General features: G+C 40.3%; 1 protein-coding gene across 1 annotated transcript in view; it reads left to right on the plus strand.

The window, feature by feature from the left end:
* Positions 1-1,778: 1,778 nt before the first annotated feature.
* LOC118807259 (teneurin-1-like) overlaps positions 1,779-17,490 on the plus strand; it is a 280,336-nt gene continuing 264,624 nt past the window's right edge. Inside the window, exon 1 of the mRNA XM_036569223.1 lies at positions 1,779-2,063. The gene's annotated coding sequence lies outside the window, so the exon portion shown is untranslated. The remainder of the gene's footprint in view (positions 2,064-17,490) is intronic.

The following is a 17,490-nucleotide window of genomic DNA, read 5'->3' on the forward strand; positions in this document are numbered from 1 at the left end:
TTGGTACTTTAAATTCTGTGATTGTTACAACTAGCTCCTCAGTACATTACAATTAACCTATAGGTTCATTAAACTTAACAAGCTACCTTTGGCTGAATTGTTCATAAAAGGTAGATGTCTGAAACAAAGTTTACATTCTCATTTGCAGCAAATGTAGTTTGCTTGTATACAAATGACTAATACTGCTAACATTTTAAACCAAGCAAACACCTAAATGTGTTATGCCCCGCTCTCCCTCAGTAGCTGAAATTCAATAGAAAGGATGTGTTTGTATTTTTCTCCCTCCACTAATATCTAATCTCACCTTTTCACATGTGTCACTACATGTTTTCAAGTAGTTTATTCACACCCACCACCTCCTCATCATCTTCTTTGCCTTTTCTGTTTCTTTTTAGACCACATAGGTGTTTCAGCCATCAAACTCTACAGCAGGGTGCCCCTTAGACCTTTCCAAACAAAATCCTTCTGTACTCTATACCCCCTGCACTTTTTTAAGCCTCCATAAAACTTGACAAATCTATCTCATTTTCAGGCATGGTCGGTACCATTGTTATTTTAAAACAATATTTCATTCACAAACTTTGCTACTACTGAATTTACCCCAGTATTTTATGGAAAATGGTTGTGTTCATTCCTTTGAGTGGTGCTTAATTCATTTAGTTGTATAACACATGGTAATAAATGTAGCACACACTGATAAATTAAGTTAGGGCAGCATGTGTCAAGGCGCACTCGTTTTCAATAAACCATGTGAGTAAACACAATTATTGAGTTTTAATGGGTGCTAAAACTGAATCAGCCGTTCATCAAATGATGTCAACATTTACCCATTCAAATACACGTGTAGGCACTATCGTAAAGAATATTTTCTGACTCACTGATACATTTGTAGCAGAGAATGAACATTCTCCACCTATTTAAGTACCCAAGGCCCTTCACGGCATATGCATAGCTACAATGAAACTGCTCCAATTTTCTAAAGAGATTCCTTATGAAATATAGATGCTCTTACACTGCTGTGTGAAAACTTCAGAGGCACTGCAGCTGCAGCAGCTGTTGCCCTTGCTGTTATGGAGAACACTGGGGCTATGAGCTTCTCCATATCATAGCTTGCTCCTCATCATTTTTTCAGGAGGCATAGGCACCTTGCTCACTAGCGCCCTGTAATCCACAAGCCATTCCACACCAGAGCTAAGTATGTCAACCCTGAATATGACGATGATGAGGAGGAGATGGTGATAATTACAATGATTAAGAGGAGGAGGGCATGCAAATTAGAGGACACGAGTTTGAGCATCACTCAAGGGGACCCAGGTTTTTCAAGGTATCTGTAGGATGCCACTCTAGCCACTTACAACACAACGTAACTCTCAAAGACCTCAAAATGGCCTGGGTGAGGTCAAGCCTAAGTGACTGAGGTTAGAATACCTTGCTGTGCCATACTTCCAGAAAAAGAGAGAGAGAAAGAGAGAGAGAGAGAGAGAGAGAGAGAGAGAGAGAGAGAGAGAGAGACTGTTGAGCAAATTTATGTAATCGAGTTACCGTAAATATTTATCTGCACTCTTAAGTGCACTAACTAGTCAGGCTTCCCACCGAAGCATCCAAGAAGGGTGCTCTCTCACGTAATTCAAACGGAACAGCACTCACCCCCCTCTCGTTTGGGCTGTGGTATATTCCAGAGATGCTGATATAGCGAGTATGAGAGCTGGTCTTCGCAACAGCAGGCTCTCTCCGAAGATTTGCCGTGTAGCCGTGGCTCACGGGGGGAAGAGGGGATATCTCCTGAACGCGTTGTCCCCCTCCTTCACTTCTCTCACCAAGTGCCACTCTGCTCAGTTTCCGTGCTGCGTGTTAAAAAAAGACAAACCCCAAATCCACTGTCGCTGTCTGACGACGCTAGACGGGTAGATAGACCTCTCTCGCGCCTCCGCTCTGAAGGGATAACTGAGAGGAAAAAAACTGAAAAAATAAGGCTAAGAGGGATTTTATATGGTGATTAGAAGTGAGCCGGTGTGGACCAAATGGAATTGGACTAACCTGGTATGGCAACAAACCGAGAAAAGGTAATGCCGGCTTGTTTCGGTCTCCTGCGTATGCTAGCGGCGTTGGGTTACGCGCGCGGGGCACATGTGTGGAAACAGGCTATAGTGAGGTGGCGGTAAACACAGGCTTAGCTTCACTGGAAATGTCCATTCAGTTCACTTGCATGAGGTGTGAAAGATGTCCGGGGAGGGTCGGCGTGTGGTGGACGACAACAGAACTGGCATTTTACTGAGGGGAATGGTAGACTAAGGAGGGCGGCTTGGGCGGTATTCGCCTTTTACTTCACCTGTCAGGGTGAGGGAAAAGTAACCCGCTTAGGACGAGATAACCTAGCATGTCTCCGACAGAGGCTAACTGAAAAGACCCGTTTCCCTCATAAGTTAGACAAAACACTGGGACACAGAACCCGGCGAGTGTGTCCCACCAATGTTTTAACTGTTTTCGTTTTGGGGTCGATGTTTCAACGGCTGCGCGGTTTGTTCTCTGGCTGTGGTGACACTTCTCAGAGGGAACTGATAAGAACGCTGCTTTAGTCGAGTTGAATTTGATATTGGCTGATTCACTTTGTGGGCCTGCTTATGGTGAATGTCTTGGACAGATCACGTATTGGGTTGTTTCACTAAAGGGCGCCTAAGACGTCTCCTTCATTTTAACCAGAAATCATCCGTCTGCCTCACGTGAGACTGCTTGGAGCAACAAGGCTCAAAACTTTAGCTCGCCGTTGTTTTAAGCCACTGCACAGGCGACCCGACTGATTTGACAGCTGTACCAGCTGACTGTTAAAATCAGAACGCCTGTATTTCTGGTAACTTGTGAATAGGGTTAGATTATGTTATTCATATGTGATCAGATACTGCTCTGGAAATGTTATTTGTCAGTGTGTGATGATTTATTCACAGACTTTAAAATTAAATGAATACACAGGCCCATACCAATTTTGTTTTATTTTTGATTTTTGATTTTTTATTTCATATGCTTAGATATTTCAGGTTTTTATCCAGTGCTGTAATGAAATTTCATGACATTATTGTAGTATAAGGCATTAAGGCAAATTATACTTCACTCAAGCAAATTGTTTTTGAGTCCCAGTAAGGCATGACATTTGCATTGGTAATGGTTTAGGTATTGTGAATTTGGCGGCTCCTCTGTATTAACTGATTTGAACACAGCACCAGGCCAGTGGGAACTCGTCATCTCTCGTTTAGTGGCCTTTCTTGTCTGCACGGAACCATGCAACTTAGTTGTTAACTCTTGTATCACATGCATCATGCTGTCAGTCTGCTTCTAAGCGATGCACTGTGAATCAAACACTTGCTAGTCTGGCTGTCCTTTTATTTTATGGTGGCCATTGCACTTTGGACAAAAAAGAGAATCAGAATTCTCCAGAATTTTGGAGAAAAAAAATCATATCCTTTCTTTGTCACTTCTGCCAGTATCTTGTTCCTAAGAGGTAGGCCTGCTGATTTGCGCTGTGAGTTACTCATGTTTGTTCATGTTTTGTGCTCTTCTTGGAAAGAGGATACTGGCTGAGTTTTTTCACCTCTTTCCTGTGGCGCATGTTGCTATCGCACCATAACCCGTAATTTTTTTTTAAGTCATAGAATGACCCCATAAATCAACACTGGGTCAGTCACAGTCATTTTCCTTTTACATGCTTTTGTTTGCAGGGAATGGAGTGGCGTAGCTGTACGTTCCTCATCTCCAGTCCCCTGAATTAATTGTGCTGATAAAAACCGAGGCAATCTGTTGCTGCTATTCGTGATTAATAGATGAGCATCTGTGCTTGTGTACTGTATACCACCTACTCATACACTCTCAGACTGAATTCTCCCATTGTTCCAGGGAGGAGCAGCCTGTAAAATAGAAGACGGCATATGCAAGCTAGCTTCAAATCCACTGGCAAAAGGAATCAGAAGGCCTTTTATTGCCATAATACAAGACTTAATAGAAACATCCATGTGAGAGCATGCCAGTACTGTCTGCTTTATGTAAATCAAGGAATACTGCTTGCAAGCTGGTTTCAACAAAATCTGTTTTGGGCATTAAGCGATAATTATAATGGATATGTGTGAAGATCAGTGGCATAACTGGAGGGGGACTAGCAGCGTGGGCAGTTGCACTGGGGCCCGTGGTGAAGGGGGCCCTGCCAAAGGGGCACCCACAGTGGCTGGCCCCCATTTTTTTACTGGGTCCATCAGGATTATTGGGAGACTTTGTGGGCAGTCAGTTGGCTCATTCAGGCTAGTTGTGTTAAAGATGCGCTAAACTGGAGCTCCGCACTGCAACATGCATTAAAGTGTGAAATAAAAAGAATCCTTCCCCACGCCTCTCACAGGATTGGTCTTTTTAAAGCACGTACACGGTCTACGCACAGTAATTGGTATTAAATCAGAGATGTCCAGCAGAACTAGCTGTCGAGCTAGCTTAGCCAGTCAGCTAGCCTACAGCATTGCGGTCTGTGTTCACAACTTTGCAAAATGGATAAAAAAGAGGTGAGAAAGGTGGAGCTGAGAAGAAAAGAGAGAGTGTGCTCAGAATAACTAATTCAGCAAGAGAAATATGTCTGTAGCTTTAGTGTCCTCTAGTCACCTGACCACTCCGGCTAGCTAGCTCCCCTATATCAGGAAATAAATTAATTCACCATGAGCTGAGATGATCCTCATGACTGATTTTCAGACTCCAGCTAACCGATTAGCTTTCATTAACAGTGACGCATTCAGCGTTTGCTTACAAAAATAGTCCTGTTTCTGTTTTATGGCCTATCCATCTTACAACTGATTTTACACAATAAGATCCTAACAGTCTTCAATCATGTGGAACCTTTTTCTTTTCTTTGTAGTTTCTGCTCAGGCCAATTAAATATTTTTATTTAAATGAATATTTTTAGATATTACAGAGTACTTAGGGAACACAGACATTGCGTCATACATACAAAAATACTGTTACCTTTAAAGAATTAAAGGTATCATTGAGCTTTAACTTCATTTGTCCAGTAATTTAAAATATCATATAGAATGAAGAATTATTTGCACTGGAATGTTTAAATGACTGAGCTGCCTGTGGTACTGTCGTATTTCCTGGAGGGGTATCATAGTTAGGTGGGCTGTTTGGTATCACATAATATACAGTATAAGTCTGGAGTCACTTCTTACAGCAAACGAACAAAACAGATATCCTAGAAAATAATATATCAAGTTAAATAATATGTATAAGTTATGTAAGTGTTTATTTGTATCAGAAACACTAACATTAGAATAAATACAATAAACAATATATCTATTGTGGTTTGATGTGTGTTAGCTAAACCATTTTCCAGATCTCCCCTGGAGGAAGTCCAGTATTTACAGTTACCATCCAATACATAGTTTATCTAATCAGTCTTTCATTAAATTAAATCAGGTGCTGCTGAAGGAATTGAACAATGTATTAAAATCCATGTAATGGCTGGTGCAGCGAGAAGTCAGAAAGAAAAGCCATGTTCTTCTAACAGTATTCATCTAGCCTACATAATAAATAACTTCACTATCAAACAGTAGGTTATTTTGCTGTTATTTGTGTTTATTTATTCCAATGTTATATAGCAAACCAAATACATTCGATGTTATGGGTGGAGTAGCATGCCTTGAGAGCATCGACTAGCTTGAGACATAACAGTACTGAATAAACTTGCATCAAAAGTTACATCAAATTACTGTTATTACTGTTTTATTAATTGAAAGTCATTTTTGTATGGTGGGGGGCCCATTAATAGTTTTTTGTAATTTGGCATAAAAGATCCTAGTTACGCCACTGGTGAAGATGTACCATCCTGTACATGACAGGGTTTCCACTTGCATGTCAAAACAGCATAGCGTTACCAGCTGTAAGCAGCCGGTACTATTTGTCACTTTTTATCTTCATATAATTACTGTATGTAGTCTCCTTGATTGCAGGATGCGATTCACTTTAATAACCACTGCGTCAGTGTTTGTTGCCAAACATGACTACATGGGTTACTGGTGCTCGTAAAAATGGCTCTTACAGATGTTGCCAAGAGAGGAGAGGAATTTTGTGGAGGTGTACGTGGAGTAGCGTGTTGAGATTCTGAGGCTGCACTCGGCGCTAAGCAGACTCTTGGCTGTCAGCTCCTCTCCTGCAGAGAGGCTATGTAGCGCCTCGTGCATGCCGTACAGTGCCAGCCTCCGGGAACCGTAGCTGCCTTGAGTGAGTGGTTGACACTTCCCTGGCCTTTATCCAATAGGAGGTGTCTAAAGTGGGGCATTGGACAGCAGTGTTGGAACAGGCAGCGAAGCCTGTCCTCGAGAGTTCTGGCTGAATTCACAGTCCTTTGCAGGATTCTAACGGTTCCTTTAGTTCCTGGGTATCTTTATACTTCTTTTTTGGTTAAAAGAAGAAGAAGTCTTTTGGCAGTAAATAACACCTTTACATATGACTTAATTTTGAGAAACAGCGAAAAACCTTTTTTAAGATATCACGCCAAGCTGCCATTCACTACATACTGGAGGAAAATTCCCCTCCAGGAAAAATGCAGAAAAACAGGAGCATTTGTGTGGGGAACCATATGATCTCCATTAGGATTACAGCGTTGGTTTGCTTGCAACAGTTCTCTAGCAGCATGCTGCTTCTCTCTTGGCCACCCAGCTGAGCATAAGCAGGGCTTGTGGTTTGTATTTGGATGCAGAGCCTCCCAGGGTAGCAGTAGCACAGCTGCCTGCTAGCCTGCGTAGAGTTCCTTTCACCACAGGGCTCTGTACAATCCAATGCCCCAGGTCGATATGGAGACATTTCGCTGCAGGAGCTAGCCATGGATGGAGGTTCTGGCCTTTCCTTGGCCATTAAAAGTATCATGGCACTGAAGTTGTTGTGTTATACTGATATGCATTTCCACTCTAGTTCTTGTGCAAAGCCAACCCATTCCTACAGGCTGTCTGCCTTAGTCAAAAGCCATTGAAAAGCAGCCATTCGCCACGATAAGACTACCAGCATTGTGGAAATAAATTTGTTTCCAGTGAATCACATACAGGAGGAGACAGTCCAAGAGGTACATTTGGCATATCAGATAAAAGCTCTGATTGTGCACACACAAAAAATGCAGGAAAATGTTTTTTGTTGAGGGTGCATTTCTTTTTAGAGGTATATACATGACATGCAATGTCTAACTGTGCCAAATACTTTTCATTTAACTGAACAGTTTGGATAATTGACATTAAACTGAATGTATCTGAGAATAACATGTCTAGTGGACATATGATATTGATAATGCAGTAGCGATAATGTGAAGATCATGGTTATTGTTGCTACATCTGATAGGCTTTAGACACCAGCATGTTATATATGGAGTCTACCATGGCATAAGTAGAGGATTTACCCCCTGGGATTCTTAGTCCTGTTATACTCCACTGAACCAAAGGTGGTTCCAGGCTTTTATTCCTTACTCCTATAACATAAGAATAACTCAGCCAGTTTGCATTGTTTTTAATGTAAATACTTATACATTTTTAGAAAAAAGTATTTGGAAAGGTCTCCAATGAGCTACTTGCAGAACATTGGCATCTCTCTGCAATGGCTTTAAAAGAGCAAAGATAGAAGCTTAAGCCTACAGATCGCTGTGAACATCGATAAACCTCAGCAAATAGCGATCAGTGTAGATTACATGGAAATAAAAGAGCGGTATTCTTCCTGTGCTACAGGGAAGGAAGATTTATGATTGTGAATTTTTAAAATTTGTTTTTATTTGTTATTTTTTTTTATTTGTTGCTCAAATTGAGGGGTTAAGTAATTGCAAAACCACTAAAGACAATGACAAATGTGATATGCTAATGTAGCTTTTAAAAATATATGACCTAAATAATACAGACTCCACCCTACAACAGGTGTATGTATATTTTGTGCTCAAAAGTTCTTTTAATTTAGCAGTTACAGAACTCTCAGTGCCTCCACTTTCTGCATCCCTTCTTTACATATGCGTTTCAGATGATAATGGGAAAAATTAAACAATTCCCATGAGTGATTACACATGGAGAGTTTGCGAAAGCAGCAATGAAAGGAGTCCAAGAGACTTAGTGAATGCTAAGTGTCATGTTGACAGTATGGTCCAAAAGGGTGGAACAGTCTGGAAATCAAAGCTGTTGTTAAGGACATGTTATCGTACCGGCTTGTGGCGTTATTAAGCAAAAGCACCTTGCACCTCGTCCACTGCGCCTCTAATGGAAGAGGGAGTTGCTGCCTGCTGACCTAATGCTTACTCAAAGTAATTGGCAACCCTCAGATGAAAATCACTGTATAATTGCTATTGTAATGACCGTTGTGCTGTTTGAAATTGTTATGTGATTGATTTTTTTTTTTTGTTTTATTATGTGGTGCATTTCCATTGCTAAAAAGGATGCCACCTAGGGTTCCAGGCTAGCTGTCATTACTGTTAGCCTTAAATGAAGCCCAATCCATGCACTGCTTCTATAATGAATGCCATTAACTTCAGGGGGTCGTGGCTGTTGAATCACTCTTTTGTTTTTCAGCTTTAGAATGCAAAGCAACTGTTTTTTACCTTATCATTCAGCTGCTGCTTTTCCATTTTTATTCTTCAGACAATCACTGTTGCTGTGAAGTTGATTTGCATCGGATTTGACCTGAGATGTTGTTTTCAGTCCATTCCTCTTATACAGACAGCTTGACCTGCTTTGTGTGAAAAGGTTACCACATTGCTTGTTTTGTAATATTGAAGAATGTATGTTATATACTGCATGTTTATGGCCCTGGTTGTAACAGTACAGTAGTGCCCAGTACGTATGATTAATGTCAGTAACTTTCGTCATCTTCTGGATATGGTCTCCTTGCTGATGAATTATTGAATAAGCTAAGTTGAGGAAAATGCTGAGCGATCCCATGTACCCCTGGCATTTCTCTTTTTTCCTCCCTCTTTGTATGTTCCCGCCAAGCAATAAGATCACTTTTGTTACCCCGCCCTGCATTATTTATGATTTCTCATTTTATGAACTATACCCTGTGGCACTGCATGCTCTCTAGCCCTATTGATTTGTACTTGCTCTAGAACTGGGCTTAAAATAATGCACTGTATAAAATTTGTGTGCACTGCCCAAGTTGATGGTGGCTTTGCAGAGCGCACCAAATGATGTTTGTCGGAGTGGCGATTCGGTGCCCACGGCCATTTTGGGATGGGATTACTTCCTCCGTGGCTTTGCCGTGCTTGGGAATCTTATCATACCTATGTGTCAACTGAATGGGAGGCTTGGTGCCATCCGTTCATTCCATGAGAATAGCTGGGCATGTCACATGTCACTTGTTACCCACAGTTCATCTGCAGTCATCCACCCTCCCTCAGGGCCCGACTGACTGCTGCGCCTCCTGTCTACGCTATTGCCAAGCTTAAACACTTCCCCCCGTGGACTTGCCTCCTTCAAATTACTGTCTTATGAGCACGGGAAAAAAACACAATTACTCAGTCACTTCCCCAAGCTTTGGCTGTGCAGCTATAGGTGACTCTCCAGCACTTCAATAAGGCCCCTACTCCGTCCACTTCAAACACTCATTTGCAATAAGACAGAACGACTGTACTCTAAAAGCAGATGGCTCGTTTTCTTCGCCATGTTCTGGGGCGGTTGAGTAGCTTGCTGTTGTCATGGTGCAGGGTGCTATTAGGAAGGTGTAATCTATTCACTTGTGGGCTGGGGGCGGAAATCATAGATGATCCTAAGTCAGATGGATTGGTCCAAAATTGGTATGAGGAGGGAAAAAAATCCAATTTATTTTCTTCTATCAGTGCATTAAGAAAGAGTAATCAAGCTTTGACACATGAGTGTAGCCCTGCGTTTTGACAGGATTGGCCTGGATATGGAGGAATATCCCTTAGAGTAAGGCTGAGCTATAAGAATAGCAGGGATTTATTTATGTTACACCTCACTGAATACATTGTACACTGTGTGCCATTAAATGACTCTTCATTGTTCATTCATCATACAGTATAATACTGACCCAGCCTCAACGTCTTAGACATCTAAGACACACATAGTCATTTTTTTAGTGGATAGAGATGGAGCACACCAAACATGCTTGAGCCTTGGGCTGTAATAATGATACAAACCAAAATAAAGAACTAGGGAAGGCAAATACACAAATATAACTGTGGTTGTAATGATAGCGCCAGAAGAGGACACTGCAACTCTCTAAATGATGCCATAATGAAAGAATAAATAAAAAGCATGAAAAAAAGACTATTAGACACTGCAATATTGGAGGATCCAGTCTTAAATCCCTCTTAGGTGTGAAATTAGCATCGCCTTGTCATTTCAGGTTAGGCGACCTCCAATGCAGAGAATACAATAAACAGTTACTAATCTTGTATACACAGTAGTGAATCTCCTTGATGAACTGCTGGCACTGCAGAGTTGCATCTGCTGGGACCTGTAGCTCCGAATGAAATCAGGTATTAATCAAGTCACTGGACAACTTTAGAGAAAAGAAATCAATTTTTGTTTCTTTCCAAATGCATCGGGACATAAATTGGATGTGGCGTTAAAGCGCACAGCTTGGCAATACTTGTCAAAATAATTAACTACAGATTCATTGTAGTTGCTGTGGCTTTTTTTCCCACTTCATTTTGATAGTCTGGGAGGATAAGTCATTTCCAGATTTGAGGGTTGGAATGATGCTCAGGCAGTGCTGGTGTAATTGTTCACATTCTGCTGCCAGAACAGTACTTAGTAGCAAGTATTCCTATGTATATGTATATATATATCTATGAATGGATGCATGACAGTGTTGGAGCCAAGTGGGTATCACAGGAACCTACCATATCAGAATCAAATTAACACTGGTCTACATTTAGGCATGTTATAATGACACATTTGTCCAATATCCCATGTACTGAATAAGTGCACCTCTAGTAAAAAAAAGCGAGATGTTTCTCAGTTGTGACATGATGTTTATTTTCACATCAGAGGAGATAAAGCTATTCATTTGATCTATGACGGCATGTTTATGCTTAAAACTCCAGTTGGGAATTTCTTTAAATGATTGTTTTTCTGAGAGTGTTATAACACCTTCACAATAAGACTGCAAACATTACAGTAAGACTGAAACCAATAAGACTGAAAACAAAACAAACAAAAACAGCACTTAAATAGGACAGTATGTTCTTTGGTAACTATCTCAGACCTGGTTCTGCCATGACCATGATATTTATTCATGATATTTTCATGTGCATATCTGCCGATACTGGTGCTGATACATTAACCTTTATAAAACAGAAATGCAACACTTATTTCTATACAGTTACAAATGCAGCAAAATATATAAAACGCAGACAATTTAATAGCCCAGCAGGGCCTAAACGTTCTGCTCTTGTGGAAAACAATAAATACCTCATCAAATATTGGCTTGAAATACCAGCCAAATTTTAACATCGATCTGATGCCAATTAATTTTTTTAAGCAAATATCAACCAGTATGATTCTGATAACATTGCGTGTCCCTACTACACACCCTGATTGAAACATCAGAAATACTTTATAATGATCAGTCAAAGTGGACATGGAAATATCGGCCTTTGGTGTTGACTCAGAACTTGTGGTTTTGCCACCGCAGAGAAAATCACTTGAGTCTTTCTTTAGTTAATTTGAAAGCTAACTCTGTCTTCATGTTCTCTATGTTCTCTCACCACTACAACACTGGCATCTAACAGAAATCAATTCTGAACATACTGCAGTTCTGTAATGGTTTGACTAAAAGTGTAAATAAATGCGTTTTCCTGTGTCTGGAAAATTAGCTTGTTTGGGACATGAACAGTGGTAGCAAAAATGAAGCAGTATGTTATTGAGCTCCACTGTTAGAATATTGGAGATCGAAATCAAATCCTGGATGAATCAATAGCGTTCTCAAATCAGTTTGAACCAGCCTTTCTCCCAGACGTTGTGTCAGCGTGGGGATTCATGCTTCCCAAATGAGACAATCCGTGTATTTCACCGCATTTAAAAATGCATCAGGAGTCTGAGCTTGCTATGTTACTTTTAACTAAAAATATACAGTGCATGTCTTTACCCAGAATCCTAACCACCAGAAACCTGGTCACATGGCATTATATTTGTTATTGGAAATCTGAGGACTGACTGGAATTTTAATACTAATGTTGGTGTAGCTGTAGGCCTAGCTTGACTGTGCTTGTCAAATGTGTCAGTACTTAGAGCAAGTTTCATCTTCAGCATGTTTAACAGTTAACTAGATCTTTGATGCTGTACTACTTTTTGGAACTTGGATGATCTCCAGAACTCACCAAATATTAATTAATTTCAACATGTGTTTGCTGTGTCTTAAAGTGTGAAATTAATCCAGCCCCAAATTTATGCCATGTAAGTATGCATTTATTTCTGAAATAATGTCAACTACAGTGCAGGGAATTTTAAGTAGATTTTTAAAATCCAAGGCCAAAAGGCCATAGTCCTTGAGTATGCATATTCACTGTGTAGAATTCATCATAGTGCTGCATGTCCACATTTTCTTTTGATATGAATCTTTTTAAGGCAGATTTGTCTCTTCTTTGCCTGCAGAGAACAGCCAGAGTCAAAACCTGATTTCAGATCAGTACTGTCACTTGTGCAACACACTTCACTAAGCTTACAGCTCAAAGCTCTACAGCCTAATGCATTTAGAGGCAGTGGTAGGAACATGACTGAACTAATTTTGTCTAGCAAAATCTTGCTTTCATCTGTTTTTCTTTATGAGTAATTTCTGAGCTTGTTATTAATAATATTAGGCTGTTCAGAACAACTAATATTACATAATCTTTCTTTTGAAAAAATCTTGTATCTATTCAGTAGTAAATAAGTAAAAAATAATAAATCATCTGTATTTTTTTTCCCAACTGCAGTCAAAAATCTCTTTGTTCAGCTGAAAGCTAACCTTCCCTTCATGTTCTCTAGTCCTACAAACATCCCTCGAGTCTTAACAGAAATCAGTTCCGAACATGCTGCATTTGGTGTAGACACAGAATTTGATGCATGAGAATAGATGATGATGGTTTAAAATGGTTTAAGGAGTAAAATATGGAAATAATGCATTTTTCTCAGAACTTCATTTTAGATTAGTTCATGTTGTCAAGCATCAAGCTGTAGTTCCCTGTAGGCTTGAAAGGCTAAATGTGTCATTGCCTTGGAGTAGGTAATCTGGTAGCGTTGATTAAGAAGTGGTTGCGGTGTGTGTACATGTTTCTTTTTTACCCCTTTCCTATGCAGAGACTGACTGAGAACAATTTGATCAGAGGGTTGTGAAAGACAGCCTGCTGGAATCAGCATTTTACCACTCTGGCATGGAGGTCCGGCAGTGGACACGGGCACGTGGCGGGCTGATGAGGCAGATAACGCTTTCTGAGAGTGAGGGACTGGACAGATTGGAGCTACAGAGTTTGACTTTTGCTTTCTTAATGATGTTAAGTCAGCTTTCGGACCGCCACGCTGTTTGTGACAGCTTCTAAACGTGTCAGCGCTGTCATTGCTTTGATCGCCAGAGCTTAAATCAATCACTGCCTATATTTGTTCTGACACTGACAGAGAACAGGCTGCGGAACACATATATATATGAAAAATGTAATGGGATTCTCCTCATGACAGTTCGGGACTGCTTGATAACTGTGCGTTGGTAATCAAAGCAATTTCTTACTTTGACATTAAGTATTCTTGATAACCAGCTTGGAAAGGGTGCTCTCTTGAATTTTAATGCCGCTGCCCAGACTCCATGATCGTGCCATACGATTTCATAACTTTCACTATACCCAGAGGTACTGGACTCATCAGTTCACCGCAGACACACAATTTGCTTTGTACATCTGTGCATTAACCTTTAAACCCTGCATCCTTGGAAAAAAGAGCATCTCCAGGCTAGGCATTACGAAAATTACCAAAAAGAAGCAATGTGCTCTACCAGCAGCATGATTTGTTCTGTACTGCCACTCCATGTGCATTACATGTCCAAACATGTGGGAGAAAGGAAATGAGGCGGGGGATTGCAGGGAGTGATACATGCCCATGCCGACGTCTAATCTGACTGCCGTTAGCTCCTTTTTTTTACATCCAAGTGATTACAGACCTGTCCAGCTGTGAAAAGTCAGGCTGCGTGAAGGGATTGGCATCCATCGAGGAAGCAGGCACCGGCTGGGTTTAGCAATTAATTGCATCTTTTTATCCCTCCGGTAGGTGCGGTGCTTTAGCCGATTTATTTCCGGTGAAAATCTTGTTTGTTATCCACATCCTAGTGGAGGGTCGGTTGTTGGGGTGCCAGGCTTGATTTGGCCTCATCACATGGTTCAATTGTTGCGTTGGACTAACTGTGGCAGCAGCTTGCTTATTAACCACACATCAGAAATGAAGAAGAAGAAAAAAACTATTACTGAGATGATGGTGTTTTCTCCCTCAGGCTTTGCAAAGCTATTTGCATCTAAGACTATGCATGATAGTTCTAGGTTGAATTCGAAAAACATTTACCGCACAAACTGCAAGACGACTTGTAAGGGAAACGCTGTCAGGTTTGTGCTTGTTGAGCTGAAAAAAAAAGGATCCTAAAATAGATCATATGAAATTTACCGGATTCAAAAAAAAAAGACCTCCTCTCTCTGAAAAATAGATAGGACTTCTTAGGGGGGCTTTCTTCTCCCTGGGCTTTGAATAAATTGGAGCTGTTCTGGGACCTACCTAATTCACTTTGCTTTGAATGCCTACCATCTCATGACACATTATTCCATAAGCGACAAACGAAACCGACAAAAGCAAGACAAAAACTCTACAAAAAGAATTGTTTAGTTTCCTCTTCCATCTGTGATTTGTTGTTTCTCCCAAAATAGTACAGATCTGTTGTTGTTTGCTTTGTTTTCTTTTGATTAGATTTTTAAGGAGCCCATCTCCATCTGGCCTCTGTTTTCTGCCTCTTTCTGTGCCTGTGGCTGTTATACGTTGACTGGTTAATAGTGCATGTAGAACTGAACTGCCTTGGCTGCGGCAGCACATTAGCGGAAGAAGTAAGGTGAAAGAGGCGGCTCTTTTCAAGATGGAAAATCTCCAATCCTATCGGGATACTCCAAAATGGCTGTTAAAGAGTGAATTATCGTGCACATGAATGGCATCTTTTCTGATGCTGTGCATTTTTTCTCGCTTTTATTCATGGCTAATTTGCACTCCTTGGAGGAGCAAATATTACATGGCTTTTGTGTTGAGGATGTAAATGATTAACCAATTAACTGTTAACTTAAAATTGTTCACCTAATGCCATTGGCTAAAAACAATCTTTTCCAATAAACACCAATTCCTATTTGAATAGGTGGGTTTACTATTCAAGTTGAGGCCTTTGTTTTGAATTGCAGCATGAGGGTGTAATGGCCGTTTGTCTCTGCTGGTGTGGTGTTCAGGACCTCTTTTTCAAAAGCAAATATCTGCAAATAAGACAAACAAATATTTACTCCATGTTCTCAGGGAGAAAGTATGGTGCACGGTGGTGTGAGAAAATCACATACGGGTGTGCAAAATTATGGAGAAGAACATGGTGAATGGCGACAGCTCATGATAACTAATGTGGTTAATTGAGCCAAAGCTAGCCTTGGCATTCATGTTTGTTTTAACTTGGAACACTTCAGAACATGGAACTTTCAGTTGCTTGTCACTGTATATTTCAGCAATTTTGTCAGTTTCTTTAGTCTTTTCATATAATCATAAACTTATTATAGTTCTCAGACCCTTATTTTAAACAAAACTAGGCTCTTATCTAGGGTACTTTTAATAGAATTTCAGGCCAGTTACTTACTTATGCCTGGTCTCACTTATCAGTACTACATTGCACAGTCCATACAAGGAACTCTGTTTAATATGTTGGGGCATTAATAGAGAATTCCGTTGATGTATACGCTGATAGGTCTATCTTGTTTATATCATGTTTTACAATGGCATCAGATGTGGCTCAGAATCAGAATTTGGTATATTTTGCATGCATGATTTTAGGCTTGACAGTTAATGATCAATTGCTAACTAATAAAAGCAGGTTTTCGGTCAAAAGGACTTGGCAAAATTTGTAACCCCAGTGTAAACGCACTGCATTACATTGCATCCTGCAGAGCATCATCAACTCATCCTTTATTGGTGAGACAACATGTGTAACAGTTTAGAATGTGTAACATTTCAGTTGATGCCAGTGAATAAGCACACAAAATCATCATGGACCTGATATGGCAGAGACATGTCAGCAGTGCTGACCAGTATCCTCTGAGTCACACTGTGTTATCACTGCAGCAAAACATACAAAGAGGTGGGTCTTCAGTGTGTGCACAGCTGTCCCTAGTTTTGCTTGAGAGGCCACCTCTAAAGCTGCTGAACATGATCCAGTAGTCACCTCTAGTGTCATTAAATGTCACATAGTCAGATGGCCTTGGTGTGGCCAATCCTTAGCCAGCCCTGAAGTGAATGAAATGTACTACATTTCTGGACACTGTTATGTTAGGATGTCACAATCTGAGTACAAAAAATCGGAAACAGACATTTGAAATTTAATTTAATTGCCGGTACAGACATCTGCCTCATTGGAAGATCTCTTGTTTGTTGTCTTTTGTGGAATAAACAAAATATGAAAAATGGTAAAACAGTAATTTATGAGGCTTAATGTCAGCCTCAGTGTAAATTTTGTTGTTTTACATGAGGCAGTTTAGGTTTTGGTGTTGTTTATAACTCAGTTGCACTTTCTATAGTACAGACAAGTGGGCTAATGCCCATATCTGCTATTTTCGAGAACATGTCTGCCGATGCTGCTACTGATGCTGATACATAATCATTTGTAAAATGTATAAATTGGATTAGATCCATCTGGATGATCATTGAAGAGAAATGTAACACATGTAGATGCTTTCAAATGCAGTTAAAGTAACAATGAATACCTCACCAAATGTTGGTTTATAACAGTACAACTACTCAATATTCTATATTTCACTTCATGAACTTCATTTTTTTGTAAATATACGCTCATTCAAAATTTGATGCCTGCAACACTCACTAGCCACGTTTACATGCAGCCTGATAATCCGTTAATAATCCGACTAATATCTCAATCGGAATAGAATACGTCCATGTAAACACTTCAATCGGAATAGTCTAGTCCGATTGAGGCCATTCGGAATACAATTTCTATCCGATTGAACGAGGTGTGTAATCCTGTAAATAATTCGTTAAATAGAAGAATAATGGCCATGTTAACGCCTGTATCGGATTACATTTCCAATCGGAACGTGTAAGTACGTTCTGCGCATGTGCGTCGCATCAAATCAAAAGCACAGAACTCATAAACCGGCTCTGGCAAAAGTTTATAACGTTCAACGTGGCGGTAGCAGAAACTGGTCTGCAGAGGAGACGAAGTTTATGCTCTGATCTTTAAAAGACGGCAGTGGGACGGACGTCCAGTTTATGTGTC

This window comes from Colossoma macropomum, unplaced genomic scaffold (assembly GCF_904425465.1).
Source record: "Colossoma macropomum unplaced genomic scaffold, Colossoma_macropomum, whole genome shotgun sequence".
Taxonomy (NCBI): Eukaryota; Metazoa; Chordata; class Actinopteri; order Characiformes; family Serrasalmidae; genus Colossoma; species Colossoma macropomum.